At 37.3% G+C, this 8,331-nt stretch overlaps 1 protein-coding gene across 1 annotated transcript in view; it reads right to left on the bottom strand.

The window, feature by feature from the left end:
• The window catches only part of rpp25b (ribonuclease P and MRP subunit p25, b), a 16,835-nt gene extending 8,683 nt beyond the window's left edge, over positions 1-8,152 (bottom strand). The window contains exons 1-2 of the mRNA XM_056766493.1: positions 8,109-8,152; positions 6,331-6,391 (exon numbers count right to left, since the gene is read on the bottom strand). The gene's annotated coding sequence lies outside the window, so the exon portion shown is untranslated. The remainder of the gene's footprint in view (positions 1-6,330; positions 6,392-8,108) is intronic.
• Between the last annotated feature and the right edge of the window lie 179 nt (positions 8,153-8,331).

Here is an 8,331-nt window from a genome sequence, read left to right on the forward strand (position 1 = left end):
TAAATCACGATTAATCGTTTGACAGCCCTAGAAATGAAGGAAGGAACTGATATTCTGTGTGACATCCAAAACATTTTATTATTTACTTTAAGTGTTCAAACTTAGTAGGAATTTCTTCCATGAATGTGTGATCTAAATGTGGAACCCAAATTGTGTGTGTGTCTGAAGCAGATTTGTCCTGTTTCTTTTTAATTGCAATGAAGAGCAAATCCCCCATAATGCCGTGCTTTACAATAGAGCTGTAATTGCAGGAGTGTAATTGCCTGCCAATGTTCTGCTGCTTGCTATGTGTGTTTGTGTGTGTGTGTGTGTGCGTGTGCGTGTTCGTGTGTGCGTGTTATTTTTTTCGCTCGCTGTCACTGTCAGCACTGAAGAGCTCAATAATTAGAATCAGGGGAAAAATGAAGTGGCAATTTTGCCTCTGCAATTATGAAAATCTGACAGAGGACATGTTCTCTGCATACTGTGCAGTATATATTGCACACTGCATACTATTAACTTCGTTTGTGCAACCGTATGCAACAACAAATTTAATGCAGTCACATGATGTGTGTGAAATTCTTTTCTTCTAACATGAATATCCAGTACCTCAGAGGTGATGTATTTCTGTAGGCTAACCCGGATGTAAGCGCCGTTCCCTCGACCGAATGCATTTTTCCCGAAGACTTTTGGAAGATCGCAGAAAATAAGCTCCTTGATTATCAAAGGTTTATGAAGTTTCAAGATCAACTTTACAAAATAACATCACACTTGTTACTTTTGAAGCCGAAATACAATCAGCAGAAGATGAAATCTAACACAATGCTATAAACAGACTAAACTTAAGGTCGCTCGATATCAACGTCACCACCAACAAGCCTCCGACAACTCTTTCAAACTTTATTAAAAATGTGTTTCCTGGTAAGATATTACTCTGTGAATGAACCCAAAACTATGTTAAGAGATCTGTGTCCATGTTGTATTATTTGTGAGCTTTATACGCGCAATAACGACTAACGTCCCCTGACAAAGGAAGCAGTCACTTTTAGCAACGGCTGTTTTTAAGACACAATAAGGCTTTAGAGAATCACAAGCAGGTTATAAGTGGAGTGTTTTATGTCATAGATTAAAACACGTAAATATTTAGAGCTTTTGTTAACCACAGACCTTAATTCAGTCGAGCCCATAGACTTTGAGGGGATGGAACAGGAAGTCCTAAAATGCTAAATTGCTTCCAGGGTTCGCATACAAAAATACATCATCTCTGAGTAACTCAAGCTTTCATTTGATATTTGACCCTAACACTGTAAACATCATAATGTTATAGCTCTTTCCCAACATTTTCATATGAAAAAATAATGTAGTATACTAAGGTATTTACTACAGTAAACTTTTGCAAAATTCCTTGATATTAAATTAATAAACTACAGTTTACTTACTACAGGTTGTTAATTGACTACTACAGAATACTATTTCATTCCATGTTTTTGCTTTAAATTTCTAATATTTAATATGTAAATCACTCATTGATTGATCAGTGTTGGGTTAGAGACTCAAATATGTGTTTTACATTTACATTTACATTTAGGCATTTGGCAGACGCTTTTATCCAAAGTGACTTACATTACTTTATCCTATACATTTTACATAGGTATTTGCAATCCCCTGGGATCGAACCGGGTTGTTAACGCAATGCTCTTACCAATGAGCTACAGGAAAGCTATTAAACAGTACATATCAGTTTCTATGCTGATGTGTGTAAGGACATGTCCTTCAGTAAACTTTCATCTCTGCGTCTCTCAGGCTATCAGCTGCTCCAATTTACTGCTGATTTTAATAGGGATCACTGATCATGTTCCCCTCGCACGGAGGATCTGGCAACCATCAGAAGACGCACACAGATCAGTATTAAGGTCAAGCAGGTGTGAATGAGACATTTAATGCCTGTTTATTTTCTGTAAATGTGCACACTCTCCTGTTTTCAAACACAACACAAGCAATGCAATTCTAAAGGTTAATGCTTCAGCCCTTAAACATCACGGCTTTCTTATTGAAGGTGAATTTTACTTTTCAAATCTTGGCAAATTAAAATGCAAATGCAGCCCGAAAGACCTCTAAATATTCTTCAAACTAGCTGCAGTGTGCTGAAAGCAGGGAGTGTGGTGTGAATATTGTCTCCCCTCCCCGACGGCGGCGTTATCGAATGGTCTTTGTCACGGCTGGCAGAGCATTCTGCTGATGGAATCAAAAAAACGCCTTTCAGACACTGAAACGAGGCGCGTTCAGCTGTGATCGGTATTGGAGAAGCGTTTTGTGCAAGAAAGGCCACTCGGAGACTGTCTTAAATACAAGGCAATCACAACCTCCGACGCATACGTGCGTGTGCGTGTGCGTATTTGTATGTGTGTGTGTGTGTGTGTGCGAGTGTGGTGTGTGTGTGGTTGTATGTGAATGTGATGTGCGTCTGTTGGTGTATGTGGTGTCTGTGTGTGCACGTGTGTGTGCACGTGTGTGTGCGGTGTACGCGCGTGTGGGTGTGCATGTTCTCTGTATGTGCGTTTATGTGTCTGTATGTGTGGTGTTTGTGCATATGTGTGTGTTGTACAAAGAATCATAATGCCTATGGACTGTCCACACGGATATAATAAACCAGACAAGTGTGTGTATGTGTGGACTGGAAAGATAATGATGGTAATCAGATATGAACCAAAACAAAGTCGAGCCCTTAAAAGGTTGTGATGTCTGATATCAGCAGGCCATTCTCATGTCATGTACTATATATATGTCACGTAAGCTATAATTCACACCTTTTATTTCTCTCACTGTTGATCTGATCTGTCACATGAACACCAGCGATACACCTCAATGTGTGCTAAATACATCTGATCTGCGTTTAAACTATGAGCGGATGGGATCAGATCAACATCATTCAATCCAAACACACAGTAAAACAGAGCAATCCTTAAAGCAGATCACACAAAAATCACAAATGAGACCTCTTAGTGCCTCAAGACATCCGTCAGATTTTCTGCTGAAGTCTCATATGTCATAAATGTCACAGATGTCTCTGTCATGAGAGTTTGAGAAGCGATGACAATAATGTGTCAAACTGAGCTCAGATTTGTCTCGTCTGCAATCAAAAGTCAATATTATTGAAGATCTCAATATCAACTCATAACATCATATTTACTCAAATCCAGATGATTTCACCTCTACAATCTTCACACCTCCAGACTCTTCACTTACACTCTCGTTTGATTCATGTTTAGGAGAAACATCTGACACACAACTGAGAAGCTATGAAAGATCAAAGACGTTTTCATCTGAACAAACACACACACACACACACACACAGATGATGGTCATTTGAAGAGTGTGTGTGTGTGTTTCAGAAGTGACTGTGGTCTGGTCAGGGTTTAATGGATGGGTGTGTGTGTTTAATCTTGCAGTCATGTAATGGCTCCCTGTCAACACCACAGACCCCTCTAAAGTGCTTCCTAAATAAGCTCCTATTGTGAAGCTTCAGCTGAGAAACGACATTGTGTCGGGAAGAGGAGAAGATTGCAGGGCTTTCTGCTGTGTCAGATGTCTGACGGTTCCTCCCATTATTCTGCTTTAAAGACAAGACAACACACGACGTCTCTCTCTCTCTCTCTGTGTGTGTGTGTTTGTCTCTTGACTCATGAATCACAGCATGTTCGGCTTCAACAAACAATTGATCGATCGATGATGTGAAGTGAAAACACTTGGATTTACATGAGAGAATGACAAGTGTATTGAGCTTCACCGTGAGCGACCTGAACCAGAGCTGCTTTACATGAACACGGGTCAGAACATCATTACAGAGCTGTCGCTGATAACCGTCATGTGATCTGTGTGTGTGATGATGACTGCAGGAGTTTGTGTTATTATTGTGCATTTATCTCTACACCAGCCAAAGGTTCAGGATCATTAATCATCTTTACTCACTTTTCTCTACATTATAGCAGAATAATACACTTACCAAAACTATCGAAAGACAGAAATTTAACTTTTGAAATGATGTCATTTTATCAAACAGCTTCTTTAGGTCTCAGCCTGAGATGCTTCTTAAACAGAATCTACATCTATTCTGACCTTTTAGTGACTGGTTTTACTTCATTATTCTGTCTGAGCCATCCATTTGTATTACTGTCTACCTAACATTGTCATTTTCTAAAGAAAGAAATGAATGTTTGCTTAATTTATATCATTTTGTTTAAGCATCTGCCCAATAGAGGAAAACAAAGATCATAACATACACATTTAAGTGATTCTGAACCTTCAAACGGTGCGTGTAATATTTAAACAATTACAATACATCAATTAAAGAAAAACACAAAACAAAACATATAGCCTATGATCATTTTTTTCATGTCAGGGACTTTAAAGGTTGTGAGCCGGATGTTCAAACAGTATGTGGTGCTGTCAGATATTAGATATTATAGATATTAATTGTACTAGTTTCTGTCTCTATTGAGTGAAAAAGCTGTTCTACTGACACGTGAATGTGTTTTACAGAAATATTTCTTGATTCTGTGTCGGAGTCTGACCTCATGCACACTGTATAAATAATGTGATCAATTAGTCATATCAAAGGGATACTTCATCCAAAAATGAAAATTCTGGGTAACACTTTCCTTGAAGCGTGTATGTATAATGCATATAAAGAGTTATTAAAGGGTAAAATTCATTATAATTCTTTATTATGTGTGTTGTAATGCATTTGTAAAGAAGTATAACCCATTTAAAATGTGAACTTCTATGTTTTATAACGTATTAACTGTAATAACAGTTATTTATAAGAAATTACAATGCTTTAAAACTACTTTTATAATGCATTATACACACATGCTTCAAAGAAAAGTGTTATCAAATTCTGTCATCATTTACTCACCTTCGAGTTGTTCAAAATTGTTTACATTTTTAAATTCTGATGAACACAGAGAAAGATATTTGTAAGAATGCTTATAACCAGACAGATCTCGCAGTAGGAATACAACGGTAGTCAAAAGTGTCCCAGAACTGTTTGTTGTCCTACATTCTTCAAAATATCTTTTTTTGTGTTCAACAGAACCAAAAAAATGGTAACATATATTTTCCTACTGTGGGAGTCAATGGGGGTTGAGATCTGTTTGCTTACAAGCATTCTTCCAAATATCTTTCCCTGCGTTCATTGGAACAAAGACATTTATACACAACTCGAAGGAGAGTAAATGATGACAGAATTTTCACTTTTGGGTGAACTATCACTTTAACGTTGTTTTATTTAATAAAAACATTTTAAATTGCTTCTTCAATAAGTTACAGCAACTCACCACAGGCAAAGCCATTTTGACGAACTCTTTCTCTCTCTCAGTCTTTCTCTCTCTCTCTCTCTCTCTCTATCTCTCTCTCTCTATCTCTCTCTCTCTCTCTCTCTCTCTCACACACACACGCACAAATACAGTTTCAGATAAAAATAAAATAAAAGAATGTAAGTTTCTAAATAGACGTCTCAATATAAAGAGAAAAAAAAGAAGTATTGATGACAGTTCTCAGTGAGGGTGACATGATCCTGTCATAGTATCAGTTTGTGTTGTGTTGTGTTGTGCTGGTTGTTCTTTTGTCGTGGCAGCACTTGACATATCTTGCAGCTAGGTTTGAGCATATCTCTCTCTCTCTCTCTCTCTCTCTCTCTCTCTCTCTTTCGTGCAGTCTAATTACTTTTCATTTTGTCTCTGTGATAAAAGTCCTGGTGGAAATGATTAAACTCCAGCGGGTCTGAATGGATGTAAAGATAAAGACTGAGATGAAGAACAGAATGAGTGAACGTGATAAGTCTGAGTGAAAAGACTCCACAGACATCAATGAAAGTGAAAGAATATGAAAGAGGAATCAGATGACCAGATGAGGAAGAGGAGGATGTGAGAGAGCTGAGATGTTTAAACTCTCTCTGCACGTTCATCTGTCCCAGCCCAGAAGAGACGATTAGATGAGACGTGAAGCCGCTGGAGTGACACTGAGTGAGGAATGATCTAAACACACACACACAGAGAGAGGGAGGTGGTGTGACCATTCAGTGGTGTGTGTTCATCCATCAGTCCTTCTCTTCAACACAGTCTCAGCTCACCAACACACACTAAAAACCCTACACACACACACACACACACAAATGTCCAGAAACACCAAAATAAGAGTACAGGATCATTTGTGTTTTTGCTCTGTGCTGTTCTACATGAAAACACACATTTTTAATTTCCTACTGACATTGATGAAGAGAGAGAGCAGGACCCGTGTGAACACATGAGAGACTTTAACCTCCTAATGATGTCATGAAGAACACACACTTACCACACACATCTCGGAGGAGATATCCATCCATGACATCTCTCATCAGCAGAACATTTCATTCCTTTAACACAAATAAGAGAACATTCAACAATTAGTCCAGTGTACATTACGTTTACATGTAGAAAGACTCTCTGATGGAAGATTGTGTTGTTGTGTTGTGTGATGTTTAGTCAGTTCAAAGCTGTGAAGGCGTACAGTTCATCATCAGTCTGAATCGTTTCAACACAAGAACACAATTAACACAAATTATTCAAATCAGACTCATCTCAAGTCCTCTAACACTCATCTCTTCAGAAATAAACACACATCTGCGGATATACATCGTGGTTTTTATGGCACCTTGTAATTTTTGGTGATTGTCTGAAAAAAATACCTTAAATGTGCACAAATATTTTAGTTTCTAAGGAGATAAAAATCTTGATCTATTTCAAACCTTTGTTTTGATACAAAATAAATAGAATAAAAGAATGTATTGTAAAGTCGTAGTCATAATAATCAGGAACTTAGTTGCTTTATTCTTTGCTCTTCTGTGTACTGATATCATTATTTTCACTTTTAGACAGTTCACTTCATCTGAGAAATAAAAATGAATCTCTAGAGCCCTGATGAAACTCATACAGATATTATTATGCGTTTCTCAGGGAATCTTTTAACCTTAGTAATAATTTCAATCACTTCAGCAACAGCTCAAGAGAATCAAGAAGCATTCGGTTGGTTTTGTGGATTTTACTGCCATCGTGTGGACAAACATCAAAACAACACTCACAAAGATTGAATTAGTTGAAGCTTTAGTAAACACCAAAATAAATGTTTTTAGGACATTCGCTCAAACATGAGTTTGTTTCTTCAGCAGAACACAAAAGAAGATATTTTAAAGAATGTTCTTCCATTTTATAAACACAAAACCACTCAGACATTTCTCAAAATCATATCAAAGAATCAAATGTGTTACAACCACATGAGAGTGAAAAACAACGATAACAGAATTTAATTTTGGGGCTGAAGTAATAAACTAACTAACTTATTAACTAATAAATAAAACTCACGAGTGTGATGTCATAAAGCTCCAGTGAATGAGCCACACTCCTCTCTCTCTCTCTCTCTCTCTCTCTCTGTTCCATTCATGTCCTCATGATGGAGTGATTGTATAACACACACTGTATCTCTCGGGTGTGGGTTAAGGTCTCATACACACTGATAAAAGTTTGTCATTGGCTGTCTCGTTTCGGAAGGCTGTTTCCTCCGGAAGTCTCATTTGAAGCCTGCTACGTCATCGAGGCTGTCTTGTCTCGTTTCATTAAAACAGTAGGACACGCACACACACACACACACACACACACACACACACACACACACACACACACACACACACACACGCACACACACACACACACACACACACACACCAACAAATGTCCAGAAACACCCAAATAAGAGTACAGGATCATTTGTGTTTTTGCTCTGTGCTTTTCTACATGAAAACACACTCCCTAGGCCACAACGATGTTGATTTTTATTTTAAAACCATATTACATATAAAAACACAGAACAAGAAACTTGAAAAAACGAAAAAAGCGTTGAAGCTTTTAAATATTTGTAATTGAATGCCCTTTTCTTCTTCTTTTATATTTTGTAATATTATTTGATTGTTATATTTTTATTCATCTTTCTCTTATTTTATATATTTATTTGTTTATATTGTATAATCACAGTGCTTTTGTTACTTAGATTAATCTCTAATAAATAGAAAATAAATAAAAACGTCTAATGGGACATACCTTCACGAGAACTCGGAGGACACGTGATGTGTATGCTTCGTCGCTAGACATAACCCACAATTCTTTGCGTCGGTCAACGTCATCGATTTGAATTAACTGCAGCAGCTGCACATTCAATCGAATATGTGACCCTGGACAAAAAAACATTCTAATGAGTCAATTTTCGAAATCCATATTTTTACATCATTTGAAAGCTGAATAATTAATGTTTTTATTGATATAT

Source organism: Triplophysa dalaica, chromosome 14, assembly GCF_015846415.1.
Source record: "Triplophysa dalaica isolate WHDGS20190420 chromosome 14, ASM1584641v1, whole genome shotgun sequence".
Taxonomy (NCBI): Eukaryota; Metazoa; Chordata; class Actinopteri; order Cypriniformes; family Nemacheilidae; genus Triplophysa; species Triplophysa dalaica.